This window comes from Rhinoraja longicauda, chromosome 7 (assembly GCF_053455715.1).
Source record: "Rhinoraja longicauda isolate Sanriku21f chromosome 7, sRhiLon1.1, whole genome shotgun sequence".
In the NCBI taxonomy this organism is placed as follows: domain Eukaryota; kingdom Metazoa; phylum Chordata; class Chondrichthyes; order Rajiformes; family Arhynchobatidae; genus Rhinoraja; species Rhinoraja longicauda.
Window position 1 is genome coordinate 75,693,627 of NC_135959.1, and position 18,634 is coordinate 75,712,260.

The window sequence follows — 18,634 nt, forward strand, 5'->3', positions numbered from 1 at the left end:
GTCAGTTTTTTCCATGTTGTTCTACACAGCCTTTAGTCCAACGGAAAACAGTCAAAGAATTGTGCATCACAAGCCTCACCTGTCTTCACATTGATTGCCAACATTGCCATGGCTACATGTGGCATGTATTTCAAATTGATTTTAAACCTTTCCTCTGTGAGAACCCCTCTTCTGGCAAAAGGAAGCGTGGAATTTGTGCTTTAGGCGATCGTACCTGAAGAACACCTGAGGAAAGAAACAACCGACTCACATCCTCATCTGGATTCATTGTGTTTACACTCCACCAATGACTTATGGCAGGAAAGACTTCACTTAAAAGGACTTTTAAAGTGGTCTTATTGATGGAACCTAAACATTATATAAAAATGCCAGAGAAAAAGTAAGCCATGTGTCTGGAAGTTAAAACATATTCATGTTTTATGCCCTTTATTTTGTTTTAATAAAAGCATGTATCACAAGTTTCTGAAAGGCAATTGCTTGGGTAGACTGAATTTATTTATCCTTTTCCCACTCTCTCCCTCTCTCCCCTCTCCCTCCCTCTCGCTCTCCCTCCCTCTCTCTCCCTCCCTCTCTCCCCTCTCCCTCTCCCTCCCTCTCTCTCCCTCCCTCTCTCTCTCCCCCTCCCTCTCTCTCCCTCCTTCTCTCTCCCTCCCTCTCTCCTCCCTCACTCTCCCTCCCTCTCTCCCCTCTCCCTCTCCCTCTCCCCTCTCCCTCTCTCCCCTCTCCCTCCCTCTCTCCCCTCCCCCTCTCCCTCTCCCCCTCACACTCCCCCCCTCTCCCTCTCTCCCTCACACTCTTTCACTCACTCACTCTCTCTCTCTCTCTCTCTCTCTCTCTCTCTTCCTCTCACACAAACACACGTGTTATTTTGTGATTTACATCCTTTGAGTTATTTTTGAAAGTTTGAGAGATAATCGGTAAACAGAGTTTATACATTTCAAATAGAGAACATCCCTTAAAATGATTTGATTGATATTATCATTTGGGTGTTTAAAGGTTACAGGAGATGTTTTTTTAAATCTATCTTGCTTTCGGATTTAATTTGATCTTTGACATAGTGGGATTCAAACTACAAAATCCAAGACCAATGGCTCTGCTGGTGTTTGGAACAGGAGGTACCAGATTATGGTTGAAGGCCCATAAAACCTTAGAACCGAACCCAAAGACCTTTCATTTAGCTTCAGCATAAAAGGACATCTGATAACAAATTAATATTTCTTTATGATCTTAAGATGATGTCTTACTAGAAGCCATGCAAGTTAGTTCTGTTTAGTTTATTGTCACGTGTACCGAGGTACAGTGAAAAGCTTTTGTTGCGTGCTAACCAGTCAGCAGAAAGACAATACATGATTACAATCGATCCATTTACAGTGTACAGATAAATGATAAGAGAATAATGTTTAGTGTGAGATAACACCAGTAAAGTCAGATCAAAGATAGTCCAAGAGTCACCAATGAGGTCGATAGTTTAGTTTATTTTTAGTTTAGAGATACAGCGCGGAAACAGGCCCTTCGGCCCACCGAGTCCACACCGACCAGCGACCCCCGCACACTAACACTATCCGACACCCATTAGGGACAATTTTTTTACATTTATACCAAGCCAATCAACCTACAAACCTGGACATCTTTGGAGTGTGGGAGGAAACTGAGGATCTCGGAGAAAACCCACGCAGGTCACGGGGAGAACGTACAAACTCCGTACAGACAGCACCCGTAGTCGGGATGGAACCCTGGTCTTTGGCGCTGCAAGCGTTGTAAAGCAGCAACTCTACCACTGTGCCACCGTGCTCAGCACTGCTCTCTGGTTGTGGTAGGATGATTCAGTTGCCTGATAACAGCTGGGAAGAAACTGTCCCTGAATCTGGAGGTGTGCGTTTTCACACTTCTGTACCTTTTGCCTGATGGGAGAGGGGAGAAGAGGGAGTGGCCGGGGTGTGACTGGTCCTTGATTATGCTGCTGGTCGTTCTTTAGAGATTGAGATTAAGAGCATTAAAGCAAAAGAATATGAACCAGGAGTTGGACCAGGCTTATTGTCCTCTCCAGACCCGGTTCTCAAATCAGTAAAAGCATGGACTTTTAAAAGCTGGCCTCAACATATTTTCCCTGTGCTTTCCCCAAACCTTGATTAATCTCTGGCAAGGAAGTGCAGATGCTGGTTTACACCAAAGATAGACACAAAATGCTGGAGTAACTCAGCGGGACAGGCAGCATCTCTGGATAGTAAGAACCTCTACCATTATTTCACTCTTCCCTCATCACCACAGGGTTTGAGAATAGTGGAAAAAAAGAGATGTAAGTGTATAATTGAAGTGAAGAATTGCACAAAGCCTGTTTGTGAAATAAATTAATGGGACAGTGAATGTTGTCCATGTAAATGTCAGTAAGTAGTTTGATAAAGTCTCTCATGGTAGGCTGATCCAGATGAAGATGGGTGATATCCACAGATGCCTGTTCCTTTGGATTCAGACGAAATATGTAGGAAGGAACTGCAGATGCTGGTTTACACCGAAGATAGACTAAAATGCTGGAGTAACTCAGCGGGACAGATTTAGATTTAGATTTAGATTTAGAGATACAGCGCAGAAACAGGCCCTTCGGCCCACCGGATCCGCGCCGCCCAGCGATCCCCGCACATTAACACTATCCTACACCCACTAGGGACAATTTTTACATTTGCCCAGCCAATGTATGTCTTTGGAGTGTGGGTGGAAACCGAAGATCTCGGAGAAAACCCACGCAGGTCACGGGGAGAACATACAAACTCCGTACAGACGGCGCCCGTAGTCAGGATCGAACCTGAGCCTCCGGCGCTGCATTCGCTGTAAGGCAGCAACTCTACCGCTGCACCACCGTGACCGCCCACAAGGTAGCATCTCTATCCTTCACCATCCCATCCTATAACTATGCCACCCTAGTTTTAAACAGTGGGAACTTCATCTCATCTTCTTCACCGCTCTCAGAATCGTTAGTGTTTACATTAGTTGGACTCTCACCCAAAAGATTCTGAAGAATAAAGGCCCAACTCTCTCAAATTCTCCTCGTACATCATCCAAGATTCAAGATTCAAGATTCAATTTACTGTCACATTTACCAATTAAGGTGCAGTGAAGTTTGAGTGACCGTACAGCCATACTAAGTGAACAGCAACAAGACACACAGCCACATAAAGTAACATTTAACATAAACATCCCCCACAGCGGATTCCACATTCCTCACTGTGATGGAAGGTAATAAAGTTCAAACATCTTCCTCTTTGTTCACCCGCGGTCGGGGCTGTTGAACCGTCCGCAGTCGCCGCTGCCGACTGTCCGATGTCCGAGACCCTCGCAAAACTCCGGCGTAGGGATGGTTGACAAATAACGCACCGGTAAAGTCAAGTCGAGTCAAGTTTATTTGTCACATACACATACAAGATGAGCAGTGAAATGAAAGGTCACCGCAATAGAGCAATAAAAATAAACAATTTCACACCCAATCACAACCAACACAAAACAACACGGTGGCGCAGAGGTAGAATTGCTGCCTCACAGCGAATGCAGCACTGGAGACTCAGGTTCGATCCCAACTACGGGTGCTGTACTGTAAAGAGTTTGTACGTTCTCCCCGTGATCTGCGTGGGTTTTCTCCGAGATCTTCGGTTTCCTCCCACACTCCAAAGACGTACAGGTATGTAGGTTAATTGACTGGGTAAATGTAAAAGATTGTCGCTAGTGGGTGTAGGATAGTGTTAATGTGCGGGGATCGCTGGGCGGTGCGGACTTGGTGGGCCGAAAAGGCCTGTTTCCGCGCTGTATCTGAAATATGAAAATAAATATGAAAATATGAAACATCCATCACAGTGAGTCTCCTCCAGTCCCCTCCTCACTGTGATGGAAGGCCAGAATGTCTTTTCTCTTCCCCTGCCGTCTTCTCCCGCGGTCAGGCTGTTGAAGTTGCCACGTTCCAGGCCGCGCCGGATGGTGAAAGGTCCACGGCGGGCCGACCCAAGCCCCGCAATCCGGGGCGGGCGAAGACGCTGCCGCTGCTGGAGCTCCCGATGTCGGCCCCCACCCAGGGGCCTGCGAGCTTCCGACGTCCACGCGGCCCGCGGCCGAAGCCTCCGGAGACGAGTGGCAGCCGCTCCCGCAGCGCCACCACAGCCTCCGAAGGCAGCCAGCTCCGCAGATGGTGAGTCCAGTCCGCGGGCTCTGCGAACCAGAGCCCCAGGTGGTCCCAGCTGGAGGCAGCCAGCTCCAGGTGTTTGGCCGATGGTAGGCCGCAGCAGGAACGGAGACACCATCCAGAAAACAATTCGTCTCCATTCGGAAGAGACAATTTTACAGTTCCCCCCCACCCACACATAACACACAAGCACAAAAAACACTACATACATCTAAACACTACAATCAAGACGAAAAACAACATAAAACACAAAGACAAACGGACCGCAGGTGAGCCGCTGCTGCTAGGGCAACGCAGGCATGCGCGGGAAAGGCCCCCAACTCCACGACGTTAGGCCGCAGTGGGGACGGAGATACCTGTCGAGGTAAGAGATTGAAAAAAAGTTTCCCCCAATTCCCCCCCCTCCCCCCACATAAAACGAACCAAGAAATACTAAAACATACTTTAACACAAACTTAAAATAATAACAACAGTAGAAAGGACAGACAGACTGTTGGCGAGGCAGCCTCTGTGGTGGCGCCACCCGATGGCGATCCATGAAACCATAATAGTAGCCACCAACGCAAGCACATCTTTCAAACATCACCACGACAGTCCAGATGTAGTTTCACTAGCACTGTCAAAAGCGACATCAAAACTTTCATGCTTTTATATTCCAGGCCCCTGTAATGAAGGCCAACGTTTCATTGGAACTTCATAATTATTTGCTGCCCCTTTATGTTTTATGTGTTGGGACCCTTTGTATTCTACGTACTAAAATCCCCCAATCCCTTTATGGATCAACATTTTATGGTCTTATTATATTCCAATTAAAATTGCATCTTAATACTTCCTTCCACAGTAGTTTACTTTTTATTTTCCCACATTATGTTCCATCTGCCAAGTTCTTGCGTTTTAGTTACACTGCAGTTTGAATAATTGCTCTAGAGTTTTATAGTTTAATATCCAGTCATTAATATTGTTTGCAAATAGTTGGGATCCCAGCAGTGATCATAATGACACACCTTTAAAGACTGATTGCAAATCGGAACAAAAAAATGTTTGACTCTTTAATTACTGTTAGTGAGGCAATCCATGTCCATTAATTACCACCGACTTCATTATTCTGGTTGGTGTCGTAGTGACAAGGATCTGCTGTGGAACAGATGCACAGCGTTTCAGATTTAAGAGCGACCAAAATGTATAGAAATGATATCAGTTTTAGAGGACTTTTCTCCCTCATGTTGAACTAAAGCAGCAACATCTCAATCTCTATCACTATCTTGTGCAAGAAGGAACTCCAGATGCTGGTTTAAACCGAAGATAGACACACTTCAGTCTGAAGAAGGGTCTTGACCCGAAACGTCCCCCATTCCTTCTCTCCAGAGATGTTGCCTGACCCGCAGAGTTTCTCCTGCATTTTGTGTCTATCATTATCAATCAATTCAGTGCGGTCACGGTGGCGCAGCGGTAGAGTTGCTGCCTTACAGCGAATGCAGCGCCGGAGACCCGGGTTCCATCCCGACTACGGGTGCTGTCTGTACGGAGATTATACGTTCTGCCCGTGATCTGCGTGGGTTTTCTCCGAGATCTTCGGTTTCCTCCCACACTCCAAAGACGTGCAGGTTTGTAGGTTAATTGGCTTGGTAAATGTAAAAATTGTCCCTAGTGTGTGTAGGATAGTGTTAATGTGCGGGGATCGCTGGTCGGCGCGGACCCGGTGGGCTGAAGGGCCTGTTTCCACCAGTTTCCGCAAGATAGTGATTAAACTAAACTAATCACTATCTTGTTCCCTAAGGTACAAGTTTTGACTGGCAAAAATTCATTTTGTGCGATCTGAAAATAACCAGCAAATGAAAAAAAATTGGAAAATTACCAACATGGCATCAATTTGACAGAACCAATAGAAGTGTCAGGATTGAGAAATGATTATGAAGAGGTCAGAACATGATGAGGACGTATTGCCTCAAGAAAGCACCACGAACGTGGCTTTGCAGAAATTCCCTCTGTCAGTTTATTCTCAATGATTTAATTTTGTTTAGTTCTTACAAAGGGTAAGTTATTTGATTCTTTACAGAACGTAGAAGCACATGGTCTCACATACTGAACTTGTTTTAAAACTTATTTTGCTGTTCATAATCATGGGCCTCATCACGAATGAGTCTTTTTTTTCACAAGAAAAGTTTTTTCCGAATCTTTATGAGTGACATTGTATATACAATTTAGATGTTGTTTAGAGTTTCAGAGTGTAGTCTTTAACAACATCTGTGTTTATCAACCTGGAACTGGGATCACTTAAACATCCACTTCAAAGCAGTTTAGTTTTTAGTTTAGTGACACAGTGCGGAAACAGGCCCTTCGGCCCACCAAGCCCACACCGCCCAGTGATCCCCGCACATTAACACTATCCTACACATACTAGGGACATTCATACCAAACCAATTAACCTACAAACCTGTACGTCTTTGGAGTGTGGGGGGAAACCGAAGATCTCGGAGAAAACCCAAGCAGATCACGGGGAGACCGTACAAACTCCGTACAGACAGCACCCATAGTCGGGATGGAACCCGGGTCTCCGGCGCTGCATTCGCTGTAAGGCAGCAACTCTACCGCTGCGCCACCGTGCCGCCTTGCCCTGTTAACTGCACAAAATCCCATTTTACTCTGACTAGATTTTGGTCGTAATCATGATCAGGTGAGTTTGCAGTAATTACTCATTTGAGCTGGGTGCTTGCAATCTAACTCTAGACTCACGCGCACTAAAGGCCTCCATCGAAACCAACATAAACAAGGGCTCAAACCACCATCCATCAACACTCCATTAATGGACAAGCCACGATGGCAATAAACGGCCATTCTACAAACTTTGAGGAGATGGCTAAGGCGTGCCATTACTGAAGATCAAACTATCAGTCTGAAGAAGGATCTCGACCTAAAACCTTGCTTGTCTACTGCAGCTCCACTCACAGATGACTGTTTTGGTTTCATAGTCATAGATTGATACATTGTGGAAACAGGCCCTTCAGCCCAACTTGCCCACACCAGCCAACAATGTCCCAGCTACACTAGTCCCACTTGCCTAGGTTTGGCCCATAACCCTCCAAACCTGTCCGATCCATGTTCCTGTCTAACTGTCTCTTAACGTTAGGATAGTCCCTGCCTCAACTACCTCCTCTGGCAGCTTGTTCCATACACCCACCACCCTTTGTGTGAAAAAGTTACCCCTCAAATTCCTATTAAATCTTTTCCCCTTCACCTTGAACCTGCGTCCTCTGGTCCTTGATTCACCGATTCTGAGCACAAGGCTCTGTGCGTTACCCGATCTATTCCTCTCATGATTTTTTACAACTCTATAAGATCTCCCCTCATCCTCCTGCCCTCCAAAGAATAGAGTCCCAGCCTACTCAACCTCTCCCTGTAGCTCACACCCTCTAGTCCTGGCAATATCCTCATAAATCTTTCTCTCTATCCTCTTTCCCTTAATGTACATGTAAAATAATGGGAAGGATGTCGACAAAATGGAGAGGGTACAGAGGAGATTTACTAGAATGTTGCCTGGGTTTCAGCACTTAAGTACAGAGAGAGGTTGAACAGGTTGGGACTTGATAGAGGTTTTTTAAATTTAAGAGGGACGGACAGAGTTGACGTGGGTAGGCTTTTCCCTTTGAGAGTGGGGAAGATTCCAACAAGGGGACATAACTTTAGAATTGAGGGACAAAAGTTTAACATATAACATATAACATATAACAACTACAGCATGGAAACAGGCCTGTCCGGCCCTACCAGTCCATGCCGACCATTCTCCCTGACCTAGTCTCATCTACCTGCACTCAGACCATAACCCTCCAATCCCCTCTTATCCATATACCTATCCAATTTACTGTTAAATAATAAAATCGAGCCAGCCTCCACCACTTCCACCGGAAGCCCATTCCATACAGCCACAACCCTCTGAGTAAAGAAGTTCCCCCTCATGTTACCCCTAAACCTTTGTCCCTCAATTCTGAAGCTATGTCCCCTTGTTGGAATCTTCCCCACTCTCAAAGGGAAAAGCCTACCCACGTCAACTCTGTCCGTCCCTCTCAAAATTTTAAAAACCTCTATCAAGTCCCCCCTCAACCTTCTACGCTCCAAAGAATAAAGACCCAACCTATTCAACCTCTCTCTGTAGCCTAAGTGCTGAAACCCAGGCAACATTCTAGTAAATCTCCTCTGTACCCTCTCCATTTTGTCGACATCCTTCCTATAATTTGGCGACCAGAACTGCACACCATACTCCAGATTCGGCCTCACCAATGCCCTGTACAATTTCAACATTACATCCCAACTTCTATACTCGATGCTCTGATTTATAAAGGCAAGCATACCAAACGCCTTCTTCACCACCCTATCCACATGAGATTCCACCTTCAGGGAACAATGCACAGTTATTCCCAGATCCCTCTGTTCCACTGCATTCCTCAATTCCCTACCATTTACCCTGTACGTCCTATTTTGATTTGTCCTACCAAAATGCAGCACCTCACACTTATCAGCATTAAACTCCATCTGCCATCTTTCAGCCCACCCTTCCAAAAGGCCCAAGTCTCTCTGTAGACTTTGAAAATCTACCTCACTATCAACTACTCCACCTATCTTAGTATCATCTGCATATTTATTAATCCAATTTGCCACACCATCATCCAGATCATTAATGTAAATGACAAACAACAGTGGACCCAACACAGATCCTTGGGGCACTCCACTAGACACTGGCCTCCAACCTGACATACAATTGTCAACCGTTACCCTCTGGTATCTCCCATTCAGCCATTGTTGAATCCATCTTGCAACCTCACTATTAATACCCAACGATTTAACCTTCTTAATCAACCTTCCATGTGGAACCTTGTCAAATGCCTTACTGAAGTCCATATAGACAACATCCACAGCCTTGCCCTTATCAATTTCCCTGGTAACCTCTTCAAAAAATTCAAGAAGATTAGTCAAACATGACCTTCCAGGCACAAATCCATGTTGACTGTTTCTAATCAGGCCTTGATTATCCGAATAATTATATATATTGTCCCTAAGTATCTTTTCCATTAATTTTCCCACCACAGACGTCAAACTAATAGGTAACATGAGGTAACATGAGGGGTAACTTCTTTACTCAGAGGGTGGTGGCTGTATGGAATGGGCTTCCGGTGGAAGTGGTGGAGGCAGGCTCGATTTTATTATTTAAGAGTAAATTGGATAGGTATATGGATGAGAGGGGATTGGAGGGTTATGGTCTGGGAGCAGGTAGATGAGACTAGGTCAGGGAAAGTGGTCGGCGTGGACTGGAAGGGCCGAACGGGCCTGTTTCCGTGCTGTAATTGTTATATGGTTATATGGTTATATGGTTAAAATCTCTCTGGATTTTCTTTAATATTTTCTGCCAGAGCAATCACCTGCCCCTTTTTTTGTCCTCCCGATTTCCTTTCCTAAATAGTATAAGAAAATAACTGCAGATGCTGGTACAAATCGAAGGTATTTATTCACGAAATGCTGGAGTAACTCAGCAGGTCAGGCAGCATCTCAGGAGAGAAGGAATGGGTGACGTTTCTGGTCGAGACCCTTCTTCAGACTGAAGAAGGGTCTCGACCCGAAACGTCACACATTCCTTCCCTTCCGAGACGCTGCCTGACCTGCTGAGTCCTTCCCTAAATATGCTGCTGAGTTCCCCAAATCCCTGCGGGAATGCACTTGATCCCAGCTGCCTGTACCTGACCCACGTCTTCTTCTTTTTCCTGACCAGAGCCTTAATTTCTCTCACCATCCAAGCTTCCTTACTTTCCCCTGCCTTGCCCTTCACTCTGAGAGGAACATGCAAGCCCTGAACTCTTGTCAACACACGTAGGAAAGCATACCACCTTCTGTATGTCCCTTTGCCCACAAACAGCCTAGTCTAATCAACATAAGCAGGTTCCTGTCTAAAACCATCATGTGTGACCGTGCCCCAATTAAGAAAGGTTAACTCGTGGGCCCACCATTTCTTTATCCATAACTATTTTAAAGCTAATCGAACTGTGGTAGCTAGTCCCAAAAGGCTCGCCCACAGATACTTCAGTCACTTGCCCTTCCCAATTTCCTAAAAGTAGATCAAGCTTTGCCTTCTCACATGTAGAGCCATCTACATGCTGCCTGAGGAAACTTTCATGGACACATTTGACGAATTCCATCCTGTCCGAGTCCTTGGCACTATGACACTCCCAGTCTTTACAGGGAAAGTTCAAACCACCTACTATGATAAACTTTACACTCCCCACAAGATGACCATCCCCTTTCTATGGTGTAGGAAAGAACTGCAGATGCTGGTTTAAATCGGAGGTAGACACAAAATCCTGGAGTAACTCAGTGGGTCAGGCAGCATCTCGGGAGAGAAGGAATGGGTGATGTTTCGTGTCGAGACCCTTCTTCGGACTGTTGGGACTATCTCATCGTTTAAGAAACAGTTAGACAGGTACATGGATAGGACAGGTTTGGAGGGATATGGGCCAAACCTAGGCAAGTGGGACTAGAGTAGCTGGGACATTGTTGGCCGGTGTGGGCGAGTTGGGCCGAAGGGTTTGTTTCACAATGTATCACTCTATGTCTCTATGTCTCTATGTCTCTATGTCTCTATGACTATCATGCTATGACTATGTCTCTATGTCTCTGTGTCTCTGTGTCTCTGTGTCTCTGTGTCTCTGTGTCTCTATGTCTCTGTGTCTCTGTGTCTCTGTGTCTCTGTGTCTCTGTGTCTCTGTGTCTCTATGACACTGTCTCTATGTCTCTGTGTCTCTGTGTCTCTGTGTCTCTGTGTCTCTGTGTCTCTGTGTCTCTGTGTCTCTATGTCTCTGTGTCTCTGTGTCTCTGTGTCTCTGTGTCTCTATGTCTCTATGTCTCTGTGTCTCTATGACACTGTCTCTGTGTCTCTATGACTCTATGTCTCTATGTCTCTATGTCTCTATGTCTCTATGTCTCTGTGTCTCTATGACACTGTCTCTATGTCTCTATGACTCTATGTCTCTATGTCTCTATGTCTCTATGTCTCTATGTCTCTATGTCTCTATGTCTCTATGTCTCTATGTCTCTATGTCTCTATGTCTCTATGACTATCATGCTATGACTATGTCTCTGTGTCTCTGTGTCTCTATGTCTCTATGTCTCTATGTCTCTATGTCTCTGTGTCTCTATGTCTCTATGACTCTATGTCTCTATGTCTCTATGACTATCATGCTATGACTATGTCTCTATGTCTCTGTGTCTCTATGTCTCTATGTCTCTGTGTCTCTGTGTCTCTGTGTCTCTATGTCTCTATGTCTCTATGTCTCTATGTCTCTATGACTATCATGCTATGACTATGTCTCTATGTCTCTGTGTCTCTATGTCTCTGTGTCTCTATGTCTCTATGTCTCTGTGTCTCTGTGTCTCTGTGTCTCTGTGTCTCTGTGTCTCTGTCTCTATGACTATGTCTCTGTGTCTCTGTGTCTCTGTGTCTCTATGTCTCTGTGTCTCTATGACACTGTCTCTGTGTCTCTATGTCTCTGTGTCTCTGTGTCTCTGTGTCTCTCTGTCTCTATGTCTCTATGTCTCTATGACACTGTCTCTATGTCTCTGTGTCTCTATGTCTCTATGTCTCTATGTCTCTATGTCTCTGTGTCTCTATGTCTCTGTGTCTCTATGTCTCTATGTCTCTGTGTCTCTGTGTCTCTGTGTCTCTGTGTCTCTGTGTCTCTATGTCTCTGTGTCTCTATGTCTCTGTGTCTCTATGTCTCTGTGTCTCTATGTCTCTATGTCTCTGTGTCTCTGTGTCTCTATGTCTCTATGTCTCTGTGTCTCTGTGTCTCTGTGTCTCTATGTCTCTATGCCTCTATGTCTCTATGTCTCTATGTCTCTATGTCTCTATGACTCTATGTCTCTGTGTCTCTGTGTCTCTGTGTCTCTGTGTCTCTGTGTCTCTGTGTCTCTATGTCTCTATGTCTCTATGACTCTGTGTCTCTGTGTCTCTGTATCTCTGTGTCTCTGTGTCTCTATGTCTCTGTGTCTCTATGTCTCTGTGTCTCTGTGTCTCTGTGTCTCTATGTCTCTATGCCTCTATGTCTCTATGTCTCTATGTCTCTATGTCTCTGTGTCTCTATGTCTCTATGCCTATATGTCTCTATGTCTCTATGTCTCTATGTCTCTATGACTCTATGTCTCTGTGTCTCTATGTCTCTATGTCTCTGTGTCTCTATGTCTCTATGACACTGTCTCTATGTCTCTGTGTCTCTATGTCTCTATGTCTCTGTGAAACCAAAACAGTCATCCCCTTTCTATTTCTCAGTTCCTCCAAATAAGTTTCACTCTAGAAACACTCTGTTCCACCTGGCGGGACTTGTCCTCAACCTCAACAATGTCTTTGACTCCTCTCATTTTCTCTAAGTTAGAGGCGTAGCCATGAGCACTCGCAAGGGCCCTAAGTATGCCTGACTTTTTGTCTGTTACGTGGAACTGTCCTTTTCCACATGTATACTGTACCGTCCCCCAACTCCCTCTTTGCTACATTGACGTCTGCATTGGAGCTCCCTCCTGCTCCCGTGCACAACCTATTGATTTCGTTTAAGGCCCTGTCCCACTTAGGTGATTTTTTAGGCGACTGCCGGCGACTGTCATAGTCGTAGCTGGTCGCCGAGAAACCGGCGACTGGAACCCCCTACGACAATGTCTACGACAAGCTACAACAACCTACCACCTAGTCGACATCAAGCTACGGCAAGCTACCGACAACCGGCGACCAAATCGTCGCGAGTAGGACGTCCACCTACGACCGCACCTACGACAACCTACGACCACATAGGTGACAACCTATGACAACCGAAGTCAACCTACGTCAACCCGCGACAAGCTACGACAAGCTACGACCCTGTCGGCGACAACTGGAGACAAGTCACGTCATTTTGGCCTCCGGTTTTGACGCCGGTCCCTGTCGCCGGTTGACGTAGGTTGACGTAGGTAGTCGCCAATGGGATTCACGGAAGTCAGCACCGGTGACAAGCTACGTCACCTGGCGACAACCTACGACAGCGCCCCCGTCAGGAGACGTCAAGCTACGATCATTGGTGCCAAACCAACAGTCGCCAAAATGTTTTGAACATTTCAAAATCCAGCGGCGACCAGAAAACGTTACGACTCTTTGGAGACGACTCACGACCGTACAGGTGACACCCCGGCGACCGTGTGGTGACAGCCTAGTCACCTGTAGTCGCCTAAAACATCACCTAAGTGGGACAGGGGCTTAACTCTACCACGGCACGGTGGCGCAGCGGTAGAGTTGCTGCCTTACAGCGAATGCAGCGCCGGAGACTCAGGTTCGATCCTGACTACGGGCGCCGTCTGTATGGAGTTTGTACGTTCTCCCCGTGACCTGTGTGGGTTTTCTCCGAGATGTTCGGTTTCCTCCCACACTCCAAAAACGTACAGGTACATATAACATATAACATATATATAACAACTACAGCATGGAAACAGGCCTGTCCGGCCCTACCAGTCCACGCCGACCATTTTCCCTGACCTAGTCTCATCTACCTGCACTCAGACCATAACCCTCCAATCCCCTCCTATCCATATACCTATCCAATTTACTCTTAAATAATATAATCGAGCCAGCCTCCACCACTTCCACCGGAAGCCCATTCCATACAGCCACAACCCTCTGAGTAAAGAAGTTCCCCCTCATGTTACCCCTAAACCTTTGTCCCTCAATTCTGAAGCTATGTCCCCTTGTTGGAATCTTCCCCACTCTCAAAGGGAAAAGCCTACCCACGTCAACTCTGTCCGTCCCTCTCAAAATTTTAAAAACCTCTATCAAGTCCCCCCTCAACCTTCTACGCTCCAAAGAATAAAGACCCAACCTGTTCAACCTCTCTCTGTAGCCTAAGTGCTGAAACCCAGGCAACATTCTAGTAAATCTCCTCTGTACCCTCTCCATTTTGTCGACATGCTTCCTACAATTTGGCGACCAGAACTGCACACCATACTCCAGATTCGGCCTCACCAATGCCCTGTACAATTTCAACATTACATCCCAACTTCTATACTCGATGCTCTGATTTATAAAGGCAAGCATACCAAACGCCTTCTTCACCACCCTATCCACATGAGATTCCACCTTCAGGGAACAATGCACAGTTATTCCCAGATTACGTAGGTTAATTGACTGGGTAAATGTAAAAATTGTCCCTAGTGTGTGTAGGGTAGTGTTAGTGTGCGGGGAACTCGGTGGGCCGAAGGGTCTGTTTCCGCACTGTATCTCTAAATCTAAAAAAAATCTAAAAAAATCTAAAAAACCAACATCCACCCTGCCCTCAAATCCACTCGGACTATCTCCACCATCTCTCTCCCCTTTCTTGATCTCTATGTCTCCATTGCCAGGGACAGACTACCGACTGACATCTACTACAAACCTACTGAATGCCTTTTCGTGGGTGACGTGGAACAATCTTTGTTCCGAATGTACTATCCTCATTCCCTGTCATCACTACATCGATGACTGGATCGTGGCTGCCTCCCACCCCCTCGAAAAACTTGCCGATTTCACCAACTTTACCAGTAACTTCCACACTGCTCTCAAATTTAAATGGACCATCACTAACAACACTCTTCCCTTCCTAGAACTCTCTGTCTCCATCACCTAGAAACATAGAAACATAGAAAATAGCTGCAGGAGGAGGCCATTTGGCCCTTCGAGCCAGCACCACCATTCATTGTGATCATGGCTGATCATCCACAATCAGTGACCCGTGCCTGCCTTCTCCCCATATCCCTTGATTCCACTAGCCCCTAGAGCTCTATCTAACTCTCTTTTAAATTCATCCAGTGATTTGGCCTCCACTGCCCTCTGTGGCTGAGAATTCCACAAATTCACAACTCTCTGGGTGAAAAAGTTCTTTCTCACCTCAGTTTTAAATGGCCTCCCCTTTATTCTTAGACTGTGGACCCTGGTTATGGACTCCCCCAACATTGAGAACATTTTTCCTGCATCTAGCTTGTCCAGTCCTTTTATAATTTTATATGTTTTTATAAGATCCCCTCTCATCCTTCTAAACTCCAGTAAATACAAGCCCAGTCTTTCCAATCTTTCCTCATATGACAGTCCCGCCATCCCAGGGATCAATCTTGTGAACCTACGCTGCACTGCCTCAATAGCAAGGATGTCCTTCCTCAGATTCGGAGACCAAAACTGCACACAATACTCCAGATGTGGTCTCGCCAGGGCCCTGTACAACCTCTACTGCAAACTCACTGACTCCCATAGTAACCTGGTCTACACCTCCTCCCACCCTGCCTCTTGAAAAGATGCTACCCCCTACTCTCAATGTTTCCATCTCCAACACATCTGCTCCCAGTTTGAGGCTTTCCACTCTAGGACATCCGTGATGTCCTCTTTCTCCAGTTAATGTGGTTTCCTCCCTGGTGACATGAATGGATCCCTCACCCATGTCCCTTCGGTGAATTATAGTTCTGCTCTTGCTCACCTCTCCCTCCAGGGCGGTCACGGTGGCGCAGCGGTAGAGTTGCTGCCTTACAGCGAATGCAGCGCTGGAGACCCGAGTTCCATCCCGACTACGGGCGCTGCCTGTACGGAGTTTGTACGTTCTCCCCGTGACCTGCGTGGGTTTTCTCCGAGATCTTTGGATTTCCCCCACACTCCAAAGACGTGCAGGTATGTAGGTTAATTGGCTTGGTAAATATAAAAATTGTCCCTAGTGTGTGTAGGATAGTGTTAATGTGCGGGGATCGCTGGTCGGCGCGGACCCGGTGGGCCGAAGGGCCTGTTTAAAAGGAATCTTATTGAAACATATAAGATTATTAAGGGATTGAATACGCTGGAGGCAGGAAACATGTTCCCAATGTTGGGGGAGTCCCGAACAAGGGGCCACAGTTTAAGAATAAGGGGTAGGCCATTTAGAACTGTGATGAGGAAAACATTTATCAGTCAGAGAGTTGTGAATCTGTGGAATTCTCTGCCTCAGAAGGCAGTGGGGGCCAATTCTCTGAATGCATTCAAGAGAGAGCTAGATAGAGCTCTTAAGGACAGCAGAGTCAGGGGGTATGGGGAGAAGGCAGGAACGGGGTACTGATTGAGAATGATCAGCCATGATCACATTGAATGGCGGTGCTGTCTCGAAGGACCGAATGGCCTCCTCCTGCACCTATTGTCTATTGTCTATTGTAATTATTTCGACCAACATTGCTTGTGTATCTTTGAAAAAGAAAAAAAAGCACATTAAACAAGCCTCGTTAATGCTCAAAAATCTCTCAGATTTGCTTTGCAGACAGGCAGGCACTGCTGTAAGAACACAAATGATTGAATCTCTGCTTAACTGCTTAAAAGTCTTGTTCCAGCATCTCTGTGTTTCTGGATGAGTGCCACCTTGCAAATAACTTAGTCTCGTGTACACTTTCCTGTGAAGATTTACTCCCAGCTGAGTAGTCAGCAGTGAAATGGAAGAACATAAAATGTATTCACCTCAGATAGACACAAAATGCTGGAGTAACTCAGCGGGTCAGGCAGCATTTCTAGGGAAAAGGAATAGGTGACCTTTCGGGTCATGACCCTTCTTCAGTCTGACCCGCTGAGTTACTCCAGTATTTCGTGTCTATTTAGAGATACAGCGCAGAAACAGGCCCTTCGGCCCACCGGGTCCGTGCCGCCCAGCGATCCCCACACACTAACACTATCCTACACGCACTAGGGACAATTTTTTTAAATATTTGCCCAGCCAATTAACCCACAAACCTGTACGTCTTTGGAGTGTGGGAGGAAATCGAAGATCTTGGAGAAACCCACACAGGTCACGGGGAGAACGTACAAACTCCGTACAGACGGCGCCCGTAGTCAGGATCGAACCTGAGTCTCCAGCGCTGTAAGGCAGCAACTCTACTGCTGCGCCACCGTGCCGCCCTTACACCGCTATCTTCGGTGTAAACCAGCATCTGCAGTTCCTTCCGACACAAATGTATTCTCCTGTTGCCCGTCCTTAAGGGATTCTGTGGCGCAGCGGTAGAGTTGCTGCCTTGCAGCGAATGCAGCGCCGGAGACCCGTGTTCCATCCCGACTACGGGCGCCGTCTGTACGGAGTTTGTACGTTCTCCCCGTGACATGCGTGTGTTTTCTCCGAGATCTTCGGTTTCCTCCCACACTCCAAAGAAGTACAGGTATGCAGGTTAATTGGCTTGGTAAATTAACTGTCCCTGGTGTGCATCGGATAGTGTTAATGTGTGGGGGTCGCTGGGCGGCGCGGTCTCGGTGGGCCGAGGGGCCTGTTTCTGCGCTGTATCACTAAACCAAAAAATCCCTGGAAGAGACTGCTGAAGGCAACTCCTTCCTGGTTGGTTTTGTTGCCTTTTACAGCATAGGACATCTGTCTGGTTTGTATTCATTGCCCAGGACTCATGTCCCCCTTCTCCTCTCTCCCATCAGGCAAAAGGTACAGAAGTATGAAAATGCACACCTCCAGATTCAGCGACAGTTTCTTCCCAGCTGTTATCAGGCAACTGAATCATCCTACCACAACCAGAGAGCAGTGCTGAACTACTATCTACCTCATTGGTAACCCTCGGACTATCCTTGATCGGACTTTGCTGGCTTTACCTTGCACTGAACGTTATTCCCTTATCATGTTCACCAGATTGATCCCTGGGATGGCAGGACTTTCATATGAAGAAAGACTGGATAGACTAGGCTTGTACTCGCTGGAATTTAGAAGACTGAGGGGGGATCTTATAGAAACATATAAAATTCTTAAGGGGTTGGAGGGGCTAGATGCGGGAAGATTGTTCCCGATGTTGGGGAAGTCCAGAGCCAGGGGTCACAGGTTAAGGATAAGGGGGAAGTCTTTTAGGACCGAGATGAGAAAACATTTCTTCACACAGAGAGTGGTGAGTCTGTGGAATTCTCTGCCACAGAAGGTAGTTGAGGCCAGTTCATTGGCTATATTTAAGAGGGAGTTAGATGTGGCCCTTATGGCTAAAGGGATAAGGGGGTAGGGAGAGAAGGCAGGTACGGGTTACTGAGCTGGATGATCAGCCATGATCATATTGAATGGCGGTGCAGGCTCGAAGGGCCGAATGGCCTACTCCTGCACCTATTTTCTATGTTTCTGTTTCTATGTATCTGTACACTGTAAATGGCTCGATTGTAGTCATGTATTGTCTTTCTGCTGACTGGTTAGCACGCAACAAAAACTTGCCACACGCAACAATATTAAACTATTCTAAACTAAACTAAACTAGGACTGAATGTGGATCTGACTCCCTCCTCCCTCTTAAACTCTTTATTCTCATCTACGGCTTTGCTGTTGTGTGACTGCAGTGGAGATTCTGTCAGGACTCATCCCATCTCTGAACGCTGCACACCAATATATTGGTCATGGAGTCATAGAGTCATAGAGTGATACACCGTGGAAACAGGCCCTTCGGCCCAACTTGCTCACACCGGCCAAC